Source organism: Balaenoptera physalus, assembly GCF_965194825.1.
Source record: "Balaenoptera physalus genome assembly, contig: HAP1_SCAFFOLD_866, whole genome shotgun sequence".
Classification (NCBI taxonomy): Eukaryota; Metazoa; Chordata; class Mammalia; order Artiodactyla; family Balaenopteridae; genus Balaenoptera; species Balaenoptera physalus.
In genome coordinates this window covers 295,176-318,289 of record NW_028125916.1, presented here as the reverse complement: position 1 = coordinate 318,289, position 23,114 = coordinate 295,176, and positions in this window count along the sequence as shown.

Genomic DNA, 23,114 nt, shown 5'->3' with positions numbered 1-23,114 from the left:
GGGGAGTGCAGAGTCCCAGCTGGAGTTGCGGCACCCTTGTCTGATGGCAGGGAAAGGGGGGCGGGGCTGTGTGGTGTCCTGGGGCTGGACTCACCAGGTCGACTCAGCCTCTCAGCCTCCTAAGCTACCCCTCACACACCCCACAAGAGTTTCCAATAATATGTAATTGCGCCTTAGGTTCTCGGTCTTCAAACTCATACCCAGGCTCCCAGATCCCTTGATTCAGCCTATTCCTCTGTGCTCTTTCTTCTATTACATAGAGTCCGAGAGGGAGGGGCTGGGGGATGGGACTGGAGGGATCCCGGCAGCACTGGCCTCAGCTGACTAAAGAGATCCGGGGCCTGCGCTATCACACACGTGCGAGGACCCTTAAGGCGGAATCGAGGGGGCCAGTTAGACGCAGTGCTTGCTGCCTCAAGTGAGTATGGATCACCGTCGGGTGGGGAGCACGCTGACCCCTGAGAAGTACTGTTAGGAGGATGTGTTCCTCCCTTGGCTTCAAGGACGTGGGTGGGCTTCAGGGCTCCAGTTCCTCTCCAGGCCTCCAGGTCCGACTGCACCGCAGCGGGCTTGCAGACCTGTCTTCCTGTCCCAGAACTTGCCAGGCTCCAGGAAGAATCCAGACTGCAGAAATGGTGCCTGAGCACTCCAGCGTAAGAAGTGCTGTCCCTGGGGACCCAACAGTGGAGGGAGGAAGGGTGAAGGGACTGGGGGTTAGGGTAGGGAGGGGTGGCTGCCCTGGGAGACATTGAGAGAGAAATATCGCCCCCCACACCCCTGCCCCTGCAACTGACGCATTGATGCCATAGGATCTCAGGGCCTTTTAGTCAGAGATGCCTCTGCTTCTTTACTCCTGTGTTCAAAACTATGCAAAACCAACTCTTCATCCTCTTGCTGCCTTGCCAGGACTTTTAAAGCACTGTTCTTTTGAAGCACTCGTTCCCTAAACTGCAGTTTGGAGCTGTTCCAGCTATTTAAAAGTGTTCTCCTTAAACTGAGACTAAATCCTACTCTTTTGGAAAAATGTCCTTAACTTCATTGGAGATCGTCTTTTCTGCCCATTCCTTCCTTCTACTGCCCTCTTAAGAACCCCTGTGCTCAAAGAGCTTGGTGATTTATTTTTTGCTTGATGTCAAAAAGAAACCTTCCCCATGCACCCCAAAAAGCTTTCCTGGATCATAGGTGTTTCAAAACCATGACAGTGTTTTGCAGTTAGTATACACTGGGTAGACTGCCTAGCAATCCCTCCAAGAGCCAGAGGTGAGCAACACTTTTGCTTATTTGATTGGATGTCCTTCAAGTTTAGGAAGGTACCATTCTTATGACCCAGGAGATAAGACAGAGCCCTGGATGGCTGTGGCTGTGATTAGATAACTTCTGATGATTTTATTTCCCTTACTGAGCTGCTGCTTCTAGGTTAAATTCATTTTATTACCTGTCCATTTTTAAAGAAAGACTGACAAAGTCACTGGAATAGGTCAGGAGTCTGAGCTCAGGGTTGGTCAAAGGTACTCACAGGGAGGAAGGTGGATAAAAATAGGTGGGTAAATAGGAGGGTTAGCAAGTACAGCCAGGACACCCGTGTTCATCGTGCATACTAATAAAGGCCAGAATCGCCTCATTTATCTCTGGTGGGAAGTTCTGATGGTTTCACAGGATCAAACTCAAATCATATTCAAACTAGGGGATTTCCCTGAGCATAAAAGGAAGTGTCCATCCCTAGCAGGAGTCGCTGCAGAGGAATAAAGATGTAGATGTAGAGAATGGACTTGAGGACACAGGGAAGGACAAGGGTAAGCTGGGATGAAGTGAGAGAGTGGCATGGACATATATACACTACCAAAGGTGAAATAGATACCTATTGGGAAGCAGCTGCATATAGCACAGGGAGATCAGCTCAGTGCTTTGTGACCACCTAGAGGGGTGGGATAGGGAGGGTGGGAGGGAGACACAAGAGGGAGAGGATATGGGAATATATGTATACGAATAGTTGATTCACTTTGTTATACAGCAGAAGCTAACACAAAAAGGTAAAGCAATTATACTCCAATAAAGATGTTAACAACAACAACAAAAAAACCCCAAAATCTAAGTCAATCAAGCCAACGCAGACAATGTATGTGTTTACAGTTCAAGAAATCCACAAGAGAATCCTTTATTCTGTAGGCAATGAATGGTCCATTCGAAAAGAAAAAAACTTTCTAAAATGTTGTTTTTCCATTTATTGTTCAGAACATCCTTTTTATACCTCTGCATTTCTTACTATTCAAAGCCAAGTCACGTGAGTTACAGGGAAGCAGCTGATTGATTTAAAGTTGGGTCATGTGATTTAAAAACCAGTGGCAGTTGATTGATTTAAGTCCTGGTCATATGACATGAGAAGGGGGTGCTAAAAACTGCTTTTTCATCTCTGGCTCAGAATATCATATTTACCTACCTTGGTTTTTCTTATGATTTAGAAAACTTGGGCTGTCTCTCCTTGGAATCATCAGGAGAAAAATACAGCATTTCAGGTTCATTCTTGAAACCAACTTCTCACGGTTAAGGTGTATTGGCTAAAAGATCTTCCTTCTTCAAGAGATTCCAAACCTCTGTAAGACACTTCATTGTAATTGGAGAAAAAAGAAGAATGAATTCAGGCCAGCAGCTGCAGGAGGCCAAGGCAGCCCCCAGGATTAGGGAAGGAGGGGGAGGAAGGGCTGAGAGTTTGGCTTTAGAGCAGACAACCCCCAGAGGACACTGAAGCACAGGCAGAGCCCACCTGCCACTCCCAGTTTGGCACTCCAGGGTCAGATTTGGGTTTGGAGATGGGGTTGCTGTAACCCCAAGGAGGTGAGCAGAGAGGAGGAGTTGATTACCGGTCTCCTCTGACTCTCTGACCCAAATTGCCTGGCTTCACAGGGGGGACAGAGTTTTGCTTTCAGCAACTGATGGGCACTTCCAGGCTGGTCGGGTTGCCCAGTGACCCGACAGCCTGACAGGCTGACAGCAGTGTGACCGCCCTTTGTTTTTCCAGAATCTGTACATCAGGAGGTTCATGGGTGTGGGAGCCCATTCACTGCCCCTCCCCCCAAGGGGGATGACACCTTCCCTGGCTGTACCCTATGATCACCAGGTACTTGAAATGAATGCAAGTTTTTTGACTTCAAGGAAATGCTCACATAACCGTTTCTTCCTCATAATGTGTGAGATTTACTATAATGGAAGGACATTATAAAGAACAAGTAGGAAACTCACCTGTTGGTCTCCATGTAGGAGTTTATTTTGCATGAATCCCTCCTACATGAGTAGATAACAGAGGTTTATTTTTGTTCCCGTGTGTGTAGTTGTGTCAGAGGATGTAGGTATGGTGATTTGAAGCCGTCAAAGAAATATTCTCAGAACTCTCAAGACTTCTCTTGATTGGAACCGAAAGAGACCTGGAAAAGGAGGAAAAGAAAAGGAGGAGGGAGAAAGAATGACTGTGTCTCAGTAAATTCACCTTCCTGGTTGATTGTTCTGTCTTCTCATTTCTTTTAACTTCTATATATGTCTAATGGAATAATGTAGAAAGGCTGATTTTTATGCTTTAAAAGATTTTACATCACAAAGAAACTAGAAGTGGCTAACAGAACTTATTCAAATCAATTTTACATAGAGACTTTGATATTAAATTTGTATACTAAAATGGGTTTATCCAAATTTTCTCTTTCTTTTTGAGTGAATATTTGTAACATATTTTTGTAGATAATAATTTATCCTAGATATACAAAATTGTGAGAATGGGTACCATTTTTTTACCACTTAAATAGTTTCTTTTAAATGAATAGATTTGTACACGTTAAATGCCAATGTTGTGTCTTCCGTTTTGTTTTTCAATTCCTTGATTTCCAAAACTTGTGTTTATTTAATTGATTTCTATCTAATAATCTGTCTCCCCTTTATTGTTTCTTACTTTATATTTTATTGATCTATAGTTAATTTACATTATTATATTAGTTTCAGAGGTACAACAGTGATTCATAAATGTTTAGGTTCTTCTCCATTTATAGATATTATAAAAGAGTGGCTATATTCCCCATGCTATACAGTACACCACTGTAGATTATTGATTTTATACATAGTGGATTGTACCTCAAAATCTCCTACCACTATTTTGCTCCTCTACCCTATCTCTCCCTGCTGGTAACCACTAGTCTGTTCTTTAATCTGTGAGTCTGTTTTTTTTGTTGTTGTTGTTTGTGTTGTATTCAAATTTTTAGATGCCACGTGTAAGTGATAACATACCATGCTTGTTTTCTCATAACATACCATGCTTTTTTTCTCATAACATACCATGCTTGTTTTCTCTGCGGCTTATTTTACTAAGCATAATACCCTCCAAGTCCATCCATGTTCTTGCAAATGGCAAAATTTCATTTTTTGCTGGTCATCATAAAAAATCTTTTTTATCCACTAAGCTATTGATGAACACTTATTTTGACTCTATATCTTGGCTATGGCAAATAACACTGTTATGAACATTGGGGTGCAGTTATTTTTTTGAAATAGTGTTTTTGTTTTCTTCTGATATACCCAACAGTGAAATTGCTGGATATTATGGTAGTTCTATTTTTAGTTTTTTGTGGAACCTCCATTCTGCCTTCCACAGTAGCTGCACTACTTCACATTCACATCAAGAGTGTACAAGAGTTTCCCTTTCTCCACATCCTCACTAACCTTTGTTATTTGTGATCTTTTTGATGACAGCCTTTCTGACAAGACTGAGGTGATATATCTCGTAGTTTTGATTTGCATTTTACTGCCGATTAGCTATGTTTAGCATCTTTGTGAGTTCTGGCTGTCTATCTGTATTTTTTCCTTGGAAAAATGTCTATTTAGGTCTTCTCATTTTTTTAAAAAAGATTTTGGGTGTTCTTTTGATATTGAGTTGTATGTGCTGTTTCTGTAGTTTAGATATGAACCCTTGCTTGGTCATCTTTTTGGTGTTAACCTCTTATCATGTGCAAATATTGTGTCTCCTTCAGCAGGTTGTCTTTTCATTTTGTCTTTGGTTTCCTTTGCTGTGCAAAATCTTTTAAGTTTAGTGAAGTCCCATTTGTTTATTTTTGCTTTTGTTTCATTTGCCTTAGTAGACTGAACCTAAAACTGTTGCTATCATTTATGTTGAAGAATGTTGTATACTTTCCTCTAGGGGTTTTATGGTTTCTGGTCCTACATTTAGGTGTTTATTCAGTTTTGCATTTATTTTATATATGCTGTGCTAAAATAATCTAATTTTATTCTTCTCCATCTAGCTGTCCAGTTTTCCCAGTACCACTTATTGAAGAGACAGTTTTTTCTCCATATTGCCAGCTTTGTCATAAATCAATTAAATATAAGTGTGTGGGCTTATTTCTGGGATCTCTGTTCTCTTCCAGTGATCTTTGTGTCTGTTTTTGCTCCGGTACGATTCTCTCTGATTACTGTCACTTTGCAGTATAGTCTGAAGTCAAGGTGCGTGATGCCTCCAGCTCTGTTCTTTCTCAAGATTGTTTGGCTATTTGGGATCTTTGTGTTTCTATACAAATTTTAAAATTACTTTTTCAAGTTCTGTGCAAATGCTTTGGTATTCTGATAGGGATTGCATTAAATCTGTAGATTGTCTTTGGTAGTATGGTTATTTTAAGAGTATTAATTCTTCCAGTCTATGCACATGCTATATTTTACCATCATTTTGTGTTGTCTTCAACTTCTTTCACCAATGGCTGATAGATTTCTGCGCACATGTCTTTTACCTGCTTAGGTGTGTTTATTCGTAGGTATCTTATTCTTTTTGATGTGATTGCATATGGTGTTGTTTTCTTAATTTTTCTTTCTGACAGCTTTGAGGTTTTTTTTTTCTTCTTTTTCTAATTCCTTCAGGTGTAATGTTATGTTGTTTATTTGATATTTTTCTTGATTCCTAAGAATAAGCTTGTATCATTATAACTTCCCCCCGTGAACTGTGTTGGCTCTGTCCCATAGATTTTGGATCATTGTGTGTTCGTTTTCATTTGTCTTTGGTATTTTTGGAATCCCTCTTTAATTTCTTCAGTGTTCCTTTCTTCCCCTTTTATTCCCTTCATCTGTGATGTGAGGACTATCTTTAATATTATGTTTGGATTTCTTTCAGTTTTGTGTATTTGTGTTTGTGTGTGTGTGTGTGTGTGTGATTATTTAAGTTGCTGAGCTCTTAATTTCACTTGGAAACTACCAACCCTGCATTGTTACTCTCCTCCCCCACAGTTGCTGAATTTGACCTTATATTTTACATCTACTTGTTTGTGTGTCCCTTAACTTCTTATTGTGAATATAGATGATTTTATTACTGTTTTCTTTCATCCGTCCTATTAGCTGTGTACATGGTTGATTTACTACCTTTGTTGAATATTTACCTTAGCAAATGAGCTTTTTCCTTTAGTAAGTTTCCTTTCCTAATTTTTATGTTTCAGTCGTGACCATTTCTGTTTCACTTAGAAAAGCCCCTTTAAGATTTCTCATAAAGCTGGTTTGGCGATGCTGAGCTCTTTTAGTTTTGCTTCTCTGTAAAACTTTAGATATCACCATCAAATCTGAAGGAGAGCCTCGCTAGGTAGAGTATTTTAGGTTATCGGCTTTTCCCTTTCATGACTTTAAATATACCATGCCACTCCCTTCTGGCATGCAGAGGTTATCGAGAAAAGTCAGCAGATAACTTTATGCAATTTCCCATGTTTGTAACTTGTTGCTTTTCCTTTGCTCCTTTTAATAGTGTCTTTTTATCTTTATTATTTTTTCCATTTTAATTACAATGAGTCTTGGTGTAGTCCTCTTTGGGTTGATCCTGTTTTGGCCTTACTGTGTTTACTGGACTTGGATGTCTGTTTTCTTTCCCAGATTAAGGAACTTTTCAGCTCATATGTCTTCAGGTTTGTTCTACACCGCTTTCTCTTTCCTTTTTGCTTCTGGGACCAGTATAATGCAAGTATTAGTACACTTGATGTTATTTCACAAGTCTGTTCAACTTTCCTCATGTCCTTTTAATCTATTGTTTTACCGTTCATCTTCAGTGATTGCCAGTACTCTGTCCTTCAGTTTTCTGATTCATTCCTCTGTATCATTTAGTCTACCGTAGTTTCCTTTTAGTGTATTTTTCATTTCAGTTATTGCATTCGTCATCTCTGTTTTGTTGTTCTTTAATGGTCTAACTCTTTTTAAAAAACTTCTAACTTCTTGCTCTGGTCGTCCATTCTTCTCCTGAGTTCTCTGATCATCTTTACCGTCATTACCTTGAACTCTTTCTTGAGTAGATTGGCTACCTCCACTTCACTTAGATCTTCTTCTGAGTTCTTATCTTGTTCCTTCATTTGGATCGTGTTTCTGTGTCACCTCATTTTTCTTAACTTGCTGTTTTTATTGCTATGTATGTAGTAGATTCGTTACATTTCCTGACCTTGGAGAAGTGGCCTTTTGTAGGAGAGGTCCTATGTGTCCCAGCAACCCAGTGTCCCCTGGTCACTAGAACTATATGTTCTAGGTGTACCCCCTATGTGGGCTGCTTGGGCTCTTCTGTTGTGGTGGGCTGACTACTGTGGGTGGTCTGGTAGGCTTGGCTGTCCCCAGACTGCTTGTTTGCCAGGCTCTGCCTTGTATGGAGGCTGTCTGTGCTGCTTGGTGAGACTAAATCATAAGGCAGCTGGCTGCACAACTCTGGGGGACACCAAATCTAGTGCTGGTTCACTTATGGGTAGAACTGCAGTCCAGGTGATAATCAGGGCTAGTGCCCAGTCACTGGTCCTGGGGTTATTCTAGCTACTGGGAGGAAGAGACAGGTCCTGAATTCTGGCTGCAGGGCCCAGGAGTCGCAGAGTTGGTGTTGGATCACTGTTCCTGACACAGCTATCTGCAGGGTCTGGGGTGTCCCTAATCTTGTGTTGGCATTCTGATGGGCAGGGTCAGGACCCAGCTGAGTCCATGGCTGCTTCTGGCCTGCAAGTGAGTGTTCTGGTCACACAGGCTGCTGGGCTGTGGTATTCCTGGAGCTGGTGTGTGCCTGTTGGTGTATGAGGCTGATCCCAATGCTAGAGCAGGTTTGCTGTTGGGTAGGTCCAAGCTCCATCCAGTCCCTGTGCAGTTATCACCTGCCAATGGTGAGGCTGACTCCAAGGCCAGAGTAGGCTCACTTGTCAGAGGGGCCAGAGACTCTGGGGCTGGTGCCTGTCCACTGAGGTGTGGAGGCTGGTCCTGGGGCTTTTGGTGGCTGGGCCCATGTCCAGGGGCAGCTGTGCATTGAGAGGGTCTGAAGGCAGCCTGTTTGCCGGTGGGTGGCGCTATGCCCCTGCTCAGTTAGTTGCTTGGCCTGCAGCATCCTAGTACTTGTGTCTCTAGTCTGGTGGAAATGGGTAGGGCTAGGTCCTGAGGCTAAAAAGATAGAGGGAGGATTCTCAAATTATGCTTGCTGGTACCAGTGTCCACGAGGTAGAAGGAGCTCCCCCGAATGGCTGCTGCCAGTGTCTCTGTCCCTGAGGCTGTGCTGTAGTTGCCTCTTGCCTCTCTGGGAGACTCTCCAAGATCAGGAGGTAGGTGTGACCCGGGATCCTTTCAAATGACTGCTTCTGTTCTGATTCTCGGATCATGTGGGATTTTGTGAGCATCTTTTAAGAGTGGAATCTCTATTTCCCACAACCCTCTGGCTCTCTGGAAAATAAGCACTACTGGTCTTCAAAGCCCAACTTTCTAGGAACTCTTCTTTCCAGAACAGGATCCCTGGGCTTGGGAGCCTGATGTTGGCTTCATACCCCTTGCTACCTGGGAGCACCTCTGAAATTGTAATTATTCTCACATTTGTGGGCCACCCACCTGGTGGTATGGGTCTTGACTCTATTGAGATTTTGCCCTTCTTTCCTGTCTTGTCGAGGTGCCTTCCTTATATCTTTAGCTGTAAAACATCTTTTACGGTAGGTCCCGGCCTGTTTCATCAATTGCTGATCTGTAAACAGTTGTGACTTTGGTGTGCCCATGAGAGGCAGCAAGCTCCGGGTCTTTGAATGCTACCATCTTGGACAATCTGTCCACTTCATTCTTAATCATATTATTTAAGCTTTCTTAGTATCTTATTTGATTAGCGACAGTTTGAAATTTATTATCACTCATGTTTACTTCGCCTGTTTAAAGAAATTGAATAGTGCATTCATTCAGTTTGAAATGAAGGTAGTGACCTGTGAATTTCCATACCTCAAAAATCAAGGATAGGACAAAAGCCTTTTCGACCTGTGTTACCCTCAAACTCTGCACCCCACCCCAGCCTGGCAATTAACCTCTTACACCCATGCTCACACCTTCTGTTTTCAGACCGTTAACCATCATTGCATCTTTATGTGTGTTGACAAAGTGAACTCTAGTCTTTCCAGTTTTTGAGTTTTGTTTTTTGGTTTAGGGAACAGTCCTACTATGAATGTACATTTACTGGTCTGCTGAAGTTCATATATAAACCTGTCAAGCACATTACCAGAATTGGAATTGCTTGTATACACACTTTGATAAATTTTAGAGACAATGGTAGAACAGAAGTAAATTGTATTTCAAATCCCACAATATTTTCACACCATGAAAACCCTTCCCTGTTTACTATATTTGTGTGTAGTTTATCTTTATGCCCATACTATATTTCCCAGAGATGGGTAAGTGTTACTTTTCTTGCTAGCACATTTACCGTATTGTTCAAAGTCAGGCGTTTAGTGGTTTTAGCATGATCCTATTTCCATGAACTCGCAAATACAAGATCTTCTCTCACACTGTCTTTTACTCCCTGCTGTTTTATATTGCCCTCCTAATTCTCAGTCCTGGTCTTTCTTTATGTTCTTCATCAACCTGGATAGGTTATACTATTTTCTCCCTTATTCAAGACCAACAGAATAGAATAGAACACCCAGAAATAAACCCTGATATATGGCCAAATGATTCTTGACAAGTTGCCAAGACTTTTCAAAGTAGAAAGGATAGTATTTTCAACAAATGGTGCTGAGAAGTCATGTTGTCAACATGCAAAGTAGGAAGATGGACCCTTACCTAACATCATATGCAAAAATTAATGAAAACGTATCAAGAAACTAACTATAAGACCTAATAAAATAAAAAGTCTTAGAAGAAGACACAGGACAAGGGCTTCATGACATTGGATTGGCAGTGTTTTCCTCAATATGAAACGAAGGAACAACAAAGGTACAGCTGAGAAAAAAATTAACAATTTGCAGTACATAATTAAAAAAAAATGTGTATCAAAGAAATGTAAACAGAATAAAATGGCAACCCACAAGATGGGAGAAAATATTTGAAAGCCATGTATCTGACAAGAGATGTCTATTCAGAATATACAGAGAACTCCTACACCTCAACAAAAAGCAAACACCCTGATTCAAAAATGGATAAAAGACTTGAGTAGATGGTTCTTCAAAAAGATGTACAAATGACTAAGCACTTGAATAGATGCTCCATATCACTAAATGCATGTTTATATATTTGTGTGCATGCATACACACACAAGCACACACACACATACACAAGCAGAAAACAAGTATTGGTGAGGATGCGAGGGAGTTGGAACCATTGTGCTATGTCAGTGGGAATGTAGAATGATACAGCTACTTTGCAAAAGAGTATGGCAATTTTTCACATATTGAAAAAAAGAATTACTACATGATCCAAGAATTTTACTATGAGGTATACCCAAAGGAATTGAAATCAGGGTCTTAAAGAAATATTTGTACTCCAGTGTTTAGAGCAGTAATAATCAGAGTAGCTAAAATATGAAAGCAACCTAAGTGTTCATCCACTAGTTCCTGGATAAGCAAAGTGTGGTATACCCATATAATACAATATTATTCAGCCTTAAGAAGGAAAAGATCTAGGAATATGCTACAACATGGATGAATCTTGAGGAAATTGAGCTACCAAAAATGCCATTTTTGTGACTTTTAGTGAGTCATAACAATACAACTACTTATTTCAATTATATGGGGTACTTAGTGTAGTCAAAACCATAGAAATTGGGAGGGTAATGATTCTTTTCAGGTTGTTATGGAACAAGAAGGAAAGTTATGTTTAAAGGATACAGAGTTACAGTTTTAAAACGTAGAAATGTATTAGAAAGATAAATGGTGATGTTGATTGCCCAATAATATGAATGTATTTAATATCACTGAATGGTGCACTTTATAATAATTAACATGTTATATTTTATGTTATTTGATTTTACCAACATACACAATTGGGAAAGAATGTAATATCAGGAAAGGGAGTGGACCTGGGATAGAACAGAGAGTAATCAGAAGGGTGAGACCCTGCATATGTTGAAGAAGAAGAACTGAGAGTCTTCATTGGCCAGAAGAATCTTTATTAAAAAAAAATTACTCTGAGGGTGTATTAAATAGATATCTATGGGTGCACTGCTATCTCCCATGGGTTATCTTAAAGAGTCTTTAATAAAGTCCATAAGGCTTGCTGAGGCTTTTTTAAAAACTGGATTCCCTAGGAGATAATTAGAGGTTGGTACTTAAGTCTATGTCTAGGTTGACAGATTTTGCAGGGAAGACGAACCTGAGAACAGTGGAGGTCTTAAGAGTGTAAGTACATGGAAATTAGAAAAAAAAATAAAAGGAATTAGGAAAACTGTGGACTTCGAAGGTCATGTATTATTACTGAGTCAGACCTGAGGTTTCTAAGGAGTTATATACACAGTTGCTATTTGGATTACTTGTTGATAAAGATAAGTGGAACAACTAGAATCGTTCCCAAGTGTAGGTAAGATATAATGAGAGGATGGAGGTGGAAAGTAGGGAGGCCCAGAGAGAAGTGGGAAGGTCATATTGGGCCAAGATGGTGGTAATATCCAGCAGAACAGATGGTAGGACAGACTATGGGTTCATCGTTTTCATTTCGGCTCCCCCCCTCATCCTTAATAATTCTTTGGGAATATTTCATGGCTCTGTGATGCAGGTACAGAATTCGAGTGAGGAGACTGCACCCTCAGTGTCCAGCTGTCTGAGTCCTCAGTGTGCTTCAAATGATGGAGAACTATTGCTTCTTTATGAGAAGAGTTAGTACCTCGTAGCTAAGCTTAAGCTGGAGCTTATGCAATATTGATTCCATTTTATATATACTGTTGGCATGGAGGTTCCTCCTCCTCTTTTCTTGACCATTATGAAATGAATCTATATTTCTCAATATTTGGGTATATCAGGTAAATACATTAAGTAAAGGAATCTTATATATTGCTCCCTGCATAGTTTGCTCTTTCTTGTTTCTCTTTTCTCTTTACTAAATTAGCACAGGGAGAGACCTTGAAATGTTCTAATCAGGAGAGATTAGAACATCATATTTCTAGAGAGGTTGGTTGGACAGAGCAGGGGTCCCAGTGAGAACCCAAGCTTCTGTTTCTACTTGGAAGTGTACCTGTGTAGAATAGAGGACTCCAGGAAATATCCTAGAATATTCCAATGTCCCTGCAGGAGATCATTAAGAGAGGCAGGATCTGGTACCAGATCAGTGTACTATGACATGTTTGTCAGTCATCTGATGTGAGATTCTCAGAGCCAATCCCTTATGGTAGGGCTGAGTGCAGAGTGATGAAGAACCTGTGAAAGCCTTTGATTGCATGTTAAAGATGAAGCTCTGATTTCGGGGAGAATTTTCTTACCTGACTGAATGTCACCCTTCTGTGGGGATGAGATTCTGTGCTTTTCCTCCGTTGATGACCACTGACTGAAAATCATTAGAGGATCATGTCTAGAAAGCATTCCTTATTTAATTTCTTAAAGAAGAAAACATAGAAAACATTTTTATCCACTTTCAAATTGAGGATCATGGGGAATGTCATCAGTGAAAATGTCAGAGTAGGGAGCTCTGGCTTGTGTCCATCCCCAGAAACACTGACATACGTGGTAAAACCTGTCAAAATGATCTTATCCACACATGTAAGTTTTCTTTTCTTTTCGCCCTGTAGATTTATCTTTCATTGAAACTTTGCTTACTACAGGGTGTGGAGAATAAACAGGGAAGTAGAAACTGTATTTCCTGATGAGAGAATCACTAAGTCACATTAGCTGTTCTGAGCTACGTCTTACTCACCATGACTCTAATTAAAACAAACAAACAAAATACTTTTTTTGTAAGTCAGTTCTGACATTTCCTCGTTAAAGACAAGGTAACAGATATAGACTTAGATCTACCAGAATTGAGCAAATTTTTGATTTTACCTGTGTTGAATATATGAGCATGACCTGCTACAAATCTTCATTATACTTATTGACACAACTGACAAATTCCCTTTTTCCACTCCTGATATGTTGCATGTAAAGAATGCATAGGTCACTAATCCCAGCTGTTCACAGGTAAACTCTGCCACATGGATTACTGCATGTTTTCCTGCTGGAAGACCACACATTCTCGAGTATCATGCCTGCCGAGTATCTGGGCTCTTCTTTTTTTCTGGATAAAGGTTAGATAATCACCTAATTTTATGAGAAATATATAAAATGTATTTGCATATTCTTCCGGTTTTTATTTATCCATTCTCTTTCAAGTCCTAAGTGCAAATATTAAAGTGATTTCCAAGAGGGTGGTAAATAAGACAGCTACATTTATGCTCCAAAATTAGCAATAAATCATAATACAATTGTAAATGCATTAATGTGTGATTAATATGTAGATACTTATGTAAATGCAAGTTTAGTAATGCTTTGTGGAGAGCTTCAAAATCTAGGTATTAAAAAAAAAAAAGAAGGAGTTCTTGAAACTCTGAGGGAATTATAGAGAAGTCTTTGTGTCTATAAATATCACTCTGAAATAATGCATTTTCTCAGAAGTAAACTAGGCATAAAACTGTAGGAAAAAACTTCATGAAATGAAAGAGCACGTGAGATGGCCATACAAGAAAAAGAATATTCTCACAGAATAATGAACAGTGTGGAGTTCAGCAGAAGGGTCATACAGATTCAGAGAGTAAAACTTTGTAGAGCCTAATTGTGAGTTCCTCATATTTCATCTTTGGAGACATGGTAGTCATTGGAAATATGATGTTATAAGATGACGTTAACATACTTAAATACTTTCGTTTAGAAATGACCACTTAGAACCAGAATAAATGAAAGAGAACACAAAATTATGTTTTTGTTGATTTTTAAAGACCTCAGGTGAGTGCTGATAATTTAAAAATACATGATGTCTTTCACTGCAAAGTAAAGGAGCTGTTACAGTGGAGGATTACTGGACTGAATGTCAATATTATGACACAGTATGAGTGTGTTTCGTGTTTGGTAATTGCAATCATTGTTGCTTTTGTTGTGCTCATCCATTTACAATGCTTGGTGTCAGTTGATTTATCTCTTGTAAAAATAAAATACAGTGTGTGTGTGTGTGAAAAAAAGCATACATGATTTCTTGACTAAAGTTGTATGGAATTTGAGATCTGGAAAAAAAGCATTTCTTTTCTGTAATGCTAGGATGCTAATTGGACATTTTTGCAAGAAAGAGATTTCAGGATGCAAATCTCGTGTCTCTAAGGTGGGAAGTCAGTTCATGGCGGAACATTCTATTAAACTTGTGTGAGTGGAGAAATATTTCTTTGGAAGGAAGAGGTCACGAATCCCTTTTTAATAGTTATTGGTTTATAGTATACCAAATGAGCAAAATGGCTATTTCTGAACGTTAGAAACAAATAATATAGTTTTTCTGCATTTATAATATGAAGCTGATGTAAAATATCAAAAATTCTTTATTTTGCAAAGCAATGTAATCAATTTGACATAATTCACATATATTGAACCTGTGGTACACACACACACAATAAAACTTACATTCAGAAAATTTTTGCAGTTAAGAAATATTTTCAAGTGTAGTTGATTTACAATGTTGTGGGTTTTTAAAATACATGTTTATTGGAGTATAATTGCTTTATAATACTGTATTAATTTCTGCTTTACAACAAAGTGAATCATCTATATGTATACATATATTCCCCACATCCCTCCCTCTTGAGCCTCCCTCTCACACTCCCTACCCCACCCCTCTGGGGGACATAAAGCACCGAGCTGATCTCCCTGTGCTATGAGGCAGCTTACCACTAGCTATTTTACATTTGGTAGTGTATATATGTCAGTGCTACTCTCTCACTACGTCCCTGTCTCCCCTTCCCCCCTGTGTCCTTAAGTCCGTTCTCTACGTCTGTGTCTTTATTCCTGCCCTGTCACTAGGTTCGTCAGTACCATTTTTCTAGATTCCATATATATGTGTTAGCATACGGTATTTGTTTTTCTCTTTCTGACTTACTTCACTCTGTATGACAGACTCTAGGTCCAACCACCGCACTACAAATAACTCAATTTTGTTCCTTTTTATGGCTGAGTAATACTCCATTGTATAGATGTGCCACATCTTCTTTATATATTCATCTGTCGATGGACATTTAGGTTGCTTCTATGTCCTGGCTATTGTAAATAGTGCTACAGTGAACATTGTGGTACATGTATCTTTTTGAATTATGGTTTTCTCCAGGTATATGTCCAGTAGTGGGATTGCTGTGTCATATGGTAGTTGTATTTTTAGCTTTTAAGGAATCTCCATACTGTTCTCCATAGTGGCTGTATCAGTTTACATTCCCACCAACAGTTCAGGAGGGTTCCCTTTTCTCCACACCCTCTGCAGCATTTATACATTGTTGTATTAATTTCTGCTGTGCAGCAAAGTGATTCAGTTTTATATATATATAGATATATAGATATATATCTATATCTATATATATGTATATCTATATATGTATATATATTCTTTTCCATTATGTTTTATCACAGGATATTGAATATAGTTTCCTGTGCTAAACAGTAGGTCTTTGTGGGTTGTCCATCCTATGTAGAATAGTTTGCTTCTGCTATTCCAAAGCTCCCAATCTTTCCTTCACTCTCTCCTTGGCAACCACAACTGTGTTTTCTATATCTGTGTGTTTGTTTCTGTTTCGCTGACATGTTCATTTGTGTCCTATTTTCGATTCCACATATAAGTGATATTATATGGTATTTGTCTTTCTCTCTCTGACTTACTTCACTTAGTATCATTATCTCTAGGTCCATCCATGTTGCTTCAAATGGCATTATTTCATTCTTTTTTATGTCTGAGTAATATCTATTGTATACTTATATCACACCTTCTTTATACATTCATTTTTCAATGAACATTTAGGTGGTTTCCATGTCTTGGCTATTATAAATAGTGCTGCTATGAACATAGGGTTTCATGTATCTTTTTGAATTATAGTTTTGTCTAGATATTTGTCCACAAGTGGGATTGCTAGATCATATGGCAACTCTCTTTATAGTTTTTTTGAGGAACATCCATACTGTTTTCCACAGTGGCTGCACCAACTTACATGGCCACTGACAGTGTAGAAGCGTTCCCTCTTCTCCATATCCCCTCCAGCATTTGTTAATTGTAGATTTTTTTTAATGATGGCCATTCTGATCAGTGTGAAGTGATACCTCATTGTAATTTGGATTTGCGTTTCTCTAATAATTAGTGATGATGAGCATCTTTTCATGTGCCTATTGGCTATCTGTATGTCTTCTTTGGAGAAATGTTTATTTAGATCTTCTACCCACTTTTCCATTGAGTTATTTGTTATTTTGTTATTGAGTTGTATCAGCTGTTTGTATAGTTTGGAAATTAAGCCCTTGTCAGTCTCATCATTTGCTAATATTTTCTCCCAGTCCATAGATTGTATTTTCATTTTGATTATGGTTTCCTTTGCTGTGCAAAAGCTTATAAGTTTGATTAGTTCCTGTTTCTTTTTTGCTTTTACAGTAAGTCCCCTACATATGAACAAGTTCCCTTCCAAGAGTGCGTTTGTAAGTCCAATTTGTTTGTAAGTCCAACAAAGTTCGCCTAGGTACACAACTTACACAGTCGGCTATATGGTATGGTACCGTAATAGGTTTATAATACTTTTCATGCAAACAATACATTAAAAACAAGCACAAAAACAAAGAAAACATTTTTAATCTTACAGTACAGTAACTTGAAAATTACAGTAATACAGTACAACAGCTGGCATACTCGGGCTGGCATCGAGGGAATAGGCGAGAAGAGTTACTGATTCAAGAGGGAGAGGAGGTGGGAGATGGTAGAGGTGAAGGATTATCAGTAGTAGGAGACAGAGGGCAAGCTTCAAATTCACTCATACCTGACGTTGATGGCAAATGTTCTGGTTCCTTGTTGGATTTAATTCTATCTACCCTCTTGAAAGAATGATCCATTGATGTCTGGGTAGTAGCTCTTTTTTTCTCATCATAGATGACAAGGTAGCACTGGATTGCATTCTGAATGGCTGCTGCCACCTTTGGGTCCCATTCTAGGTTCGGGTCCTGTGCCTCAAAAACTAACAGTGTTTCCTCAAATAACGAAGATTCCCTTGCCATTTTCTGTGTCGTGAATCTCTTCAGTTCTTCAGTTACTTCTTCTTTCTCCTGTCCCTCTTCATCCTTTCTCTGGGCCTCCAATTCCATCAGTAAGCTCCTCATGTTGCACAGCAAGGAGTTCAATGGAATCATCCTCTTGCAGATCTAGCTCCAGCTTCTCACTGAGGTTCACTGCGTTGCTGAAGACCTCTTTGGACTTCTGATCTACCTTCTCAAATCCACAAAAATCATGAACAAACTGTGGGCAGAAGTTCTTCTAAACCCTATTCATGGTGACCGCCATACCCTCACACCATGCAAAGTCAATGTTTTTTATGGTCTTGTAGATGTTATAGTCTTTCCAAAGTTGTCCCTAGGTTGTTCCTGATTTGTTACTTACCTTTACTGCCTGACAAAAAGTGTGACATAAATAATATTTCTTGAAAGTCGTTATAACTCCCTGGTCCATAGGTTGGATGAGCAACGTAGTATTCGGTGACAGATGCAGTACTTTGACGTTGGGATGAAAGTCATCCATGAATGGGGGGTGGCCCAGAGCATAGTCAAGCAGCAACAGAATGTTTTGCTGGAACGTCCTTCTCCAAGTAATATTTCTCTACATCTGGGATAAAGTGGTGGCAAAACCAGTCCTGGAATGTGGCCTGTGTAATCCAGGATTTGGGGTTACGCTTCCACACAACAGGAAGGGTTCTTGGGTTCTCTGAATGATAAACTGAGAGAGGTTTCAGCTTCAATTCACTGGAAGCATTGCCACCAAACAACAGTTAGCCTGTCCTTTGCTGCTTTACAGCCCGGCATCAACTTTTCCTCCTTACTGATGTAACGTCGGTCTGGCATCCTCTTCCAGTACAGTTGTGTCTCATCCACGTTAAAAACCTGGTTGGGTAAATACACACCATCATCAATAATTTCTCAAAGTGTTTCTGGATGTTCCTGGACAGCTACCCTATCTGCACTTGCTGCCTCTCCACTTACTTTTACATTGTGAAGGTTGGCTCTAGCCTTGAACCGATGAAACCAGCCATGGTTGGCATTAAAAGATGTGCCCTCTGATTCTTTGCCGTGTTTCTTCTTCAAGTCTTCATAAAGGCTTTTAGCTTTCTCTTGAATCAGTGTTAAGTTGAGCAGGACTCAGCGCTGATGTTGATCCTGCATCCGCACACTGAGAAGTTTCTCCATCTCCTCCATCACTTTTCCATGCTTCTTCGATATTTTGTCAACATCATCGGCACAGCAGACTTCACATGTTCCATGATCTTGTCCCTGTTCTTTAGATTCCTGACAATGATTGAATGATTCATGTTATAAGAATGAGCAATGTCTAACATCTTTTTGCCTCGCTCCACTCTCTCAATTACTTTCACTTTTGTTTCCATCATTATCGCTTGGCGCTTCTTAACAGTACCAGCTACATCACCTCTGCTTTTACGCTTGCTTCCAGACATCTTGGGCTTGAAATAAAGATACTGTACTACTGTACTCTATACAGTACTGTAAAGTACACAAAAGCACAACCACATATAGAGGAAGCACGCACGTGACAATGTATGCCAGACACGTGAACTAACTTACATGATTTGACATGCAAATGGACGTTTGCATCTTTGAAAGTTTGCAACTTGAAGGTTCGTATGTAGGTGACTTACCGTATTCGTACTGCCTAAGGAGAACTACCTAGGAAAACTTTGGTATGACTTATGTCAGAGAATGTTTTGCTTATGTTCTCTTCTAGGAGTTATAAGGTGTCCTATCTTATATTTAAGCATATAAGCCGTTTTGAGTTTATTTTTGTGTATGGTGTGAGGGTATGTTCTGACTTCACTGATTTGCATACGGCTCTCCAACTTTCAAAACACCACTTGCTGAAGAGACTCTCTTTTCCCCATTGTATATTCTTGCCTCCTTTGTCAAATGTTAATTGACCATAGGTGTGTGGGTTTATTTCTTAGTTCTCTATTCCATTCCATTGATCCATGTGTCTCTTTCTGTGCCAATACCATGTGGCTTTGATTACTGTAACTCTGTAGTATTGTCTGAAGTTTAGGAGGGTTATGCCTCCTGCTTTGTTCTTTTTCCTGGGGATTGTGTTGACAGTTCTGACTTTTTATGGTTCCAGATACATTTTAAGATTATTTGTTCTAGTTCTGGGGAAAATGTCATGGGTAATTTGATAGGGATCACATTAAATCTGTAGATTGCTTTGGGTAGTATAGCCATTTTAACAGTATTAATTCTTCCCATCCAAGAGCGTGGGATGTCTTTCCATTTCTTTGAATCATCTTCAGTTTCCTTTACTAACGTTTTGTAGTTCTCAGCATATAAGTCTTTCACCTCCTTGGTGAGGTTTATTCCTAAGAATTTATTTTTTTGATGCCATTTAAAAAAGGATTGCTTGTTTACAGTTCCTTTCTGATATTTCATTGTTAGTATAAAGAAATGCAACCAGGGACTTCCCTGGTGGCTCTGTGGTTGAGAATCTGCCTGCCAATACAGGGGACATGGGTTTGAGCCCTGATGCAGGAAGATCTCACATGCCGTGGAGCAACTAAACCTGTGTGCCACAACTACTTAGCCTGCACTCTAGAGCCAGAGAGCCACAACTACTGAGCCCGTGTGCCACAACTACTTAAGCCTGCGTGCCTAGAGCCCATGCTCCACAACAAGAGAAGCCACTGCAATAAGAAGCCTGTGCACCACACGAAAGACTAGTCCCCACTGGCCACAACTAGAGAAAGCCCGTGCACAGCAATGAAGACCCAATGCAGCCGAAATAAATTTTAAAAAAAGAAAGAAAAACCAAGAAATGCAACCAATTTATGTATGTTAATCTTGTATCCTGCTACTTTGCTGAATTTGTTTATCAGTTCTAGTAGTGTTTGTGTGGAATTTTTAGGGTTTCCTTTATATATATTATCATGTCATCACATATAATGACAACTTTACCTCTTCCCTTCCAATTTGGTTGGATTTTATTTCTTTTTCTTGTCTGATTGCTGTGGCTAGGACTTCCAGTACTATGTTGAAGAGAAGAGGTGAGAGTGGGCATCCTTGTCTTGTTCCAGATTTTAGTGGGAAGGCTTTCAGCTTATGAACATTGAGTATTATATTGGCTGTGGGTTTGTCATAAATAGCTTTTATTATGTTGAGATATGTTTCCTCTATACCCACTTTGGTAAGTGTTTTTATCATGAATGGATGTTGAAGTTTTTCAAATGTTTTTTCGCCATCTATTGAGATGATCGTTTGTTTTGTGTTTTTCCTTTGTTGACGGGATGTATCATGTCGATTGACTTGCATATGTTGAAACAACTTTGTGACACTGGGATGAATCAAATTTGGTCATGGTGTATGATCCTCTTCTGTGATGTCAGTTTCAGTTTTCTAATATTCAGTTGAGAATTTTTGCATCTATATTTATCAAAGATATTGGCCTGCAGTTTTCTTTTTTGGTAGTGTCTTCCTCTGTGTTTTTTGTTAAAGTCTTTATTGAATTTGTTCCAATATTGCTTCTGTTTTATGTTTTGGTTCCTTGTTTGTGAGGCATGTGGGATCTTAGCTCCAAAACCAGGGATCGAACCTGCACCCCCTGCACTGGAAGGCAAAGTCTTAACTGCTGGACCACCAGAAAAGTCCCCATCTGTTTTATTTTGTTTTTTTTAAGTAAATTTCTTTATCTATTTATTTTTGGATGCATTGGGCGTTCGTTGCTGTGCTCGGGCTCTCTCTAGTTGAGGCGAGCGGGGGCTACTCTTCACTGTGGTGTGCAGGCTGTTCATTACAGTGGCTTCTTTTGTTGCAGATCATGTGCTCTAGGTGCACAGGTTTCAGCAGTTGTGGCTATCAGGCTCAGTAGTTGTGGCTCGTGGGCTGTAGAGCGCAGGCTCAGTAGTTGTGGCACACAGGCTTAGTTGCTCCGTGGCATGTGGGATCTTTCCAGACCAGGTCTCGAACCTATGTCCCCTGCATTGGCAGACTGATTCTTAACCACTGTACCACCAGGGAAGTCGCCCCCCCCATCTGTTTTTGATATCAGCGTGATAGTGGCTTCATAGAATGTCTTTGGAAGTATTCTTTACTCTTTAGTCTTTTCAAAGAGTTTGAGAAGAATCAGTGTAAGTTCTGCTTTGTATATTTGGTAGAATTTGCCTGTGAAACCATCTGATCCTGGACTTCTGTTGGTAGGGAGTTTTTTAAAATTACAGATTCTATTTTTTTAAAATTTTATTTATTTATTTATTTATTTATTTTTGGCTGTGTTGGATCTTCGTTTCTGTGCGAGGGCCTTCTCTATTTGCAGCGAGCGGGGGCCACTCTTCATCGCGGTGCATGGACCTCTCACTATCGTGACCTCTCTTGTTGCGGAGCACGGGCTCCAGACGCGCAGGCTCAGTAGTTGTGGCTCACAGACCCAGTTGCTCCGCGACATGTTGGATCTTCCCAGACCAGGGCTCGAACCCATGTCCCCTGCATTGGCAGGCAGATTCTTAACCACTGCGCCACCAGGGAAGCCCTCTGTTTTGCTTTTAGTGATCAGTATGTTCAAGTTATCTATTTCCTCTTGATTCAGTTTTGTTCAGCTGTAAAAAAACAAAATATATTTTTAAGTTATGTTAGCATCTAAATAGTTACCATGTATTAGACCACAAAAGAGTGAAGAAAAAAATATTAAAATATTTTTTCGAATACAAAAGGTATTGAAATGTTTTTAAGAAATTGGTATAATAATACTAATTACAATAATGACAAATTGTTCTGAACTTAAAGACTACTTATATCTAAGATGCATATTATATGCTTATTGTTTTATTATTTTTAAAAACATGGAATGTTTTCTCCTTTCTAATGTAGTTCTTTTATTTTACCTGTATATTGTGAAGAAAATTTAGTTGCACATAATATAAAAAATTACACTTTAATAGGAGGTATTAATCCATTTACATTTACTATAGTACTGAAAATACTTCGGTTTAGAGTTCCATGTCATTGAGTGCTCTTTTTTATTTATTTATTTTTTAAAAAGATTTAATTTGGGGGGGCATAAATTATTTATTTATTTATTTATTTATTTATTTATTTTTAGCATCTTTATTGGACTATAATTGCTTTACAATGGTGTGTTAGTCTCTGCTTTATAGCAAAGTGAATCAGCTATACATATCCATATATCCCCATATCTCCTGCCTGTTGCATCTCCCTCCCACCCTCCCTATCCCACCCCTCTAAGTGGTCACAAAGCACTGAGCTGATCTCCCTGTGCTATGCAGCTGTTTCCTACTAGCTAGCTATTTTACATTTGGTAGTATGTATAAGTCCATGCCACTCTCTCACTTCGTCCCAGCTTACCCTTCCCCCTCCCCATGTCCTCAAGTCCATTCTCTATGTCTGCGTCTTTATTCCTGTCCTGTCCCTAGGTTCTTCCCAACCATTTTTTCTTCTTTTTTTTTTAGATTCCACATATATGTGTTAGCATACAGTATTTGTTTTTCTCTTTCTGACTTACTTCACTCTGTATGACAGACCCTAGGTCCATCCATCTCACTACAAATAACTCAATTTCATTTCTTTTTATGGCTGAGTAATATTCCATTTTATATTGAAGATGTGCAACATCTTTTTTACCCATTCATCAGTTGATGGACACTTAGGTTGCTTCCATGTCCTGGCTATTGCAAA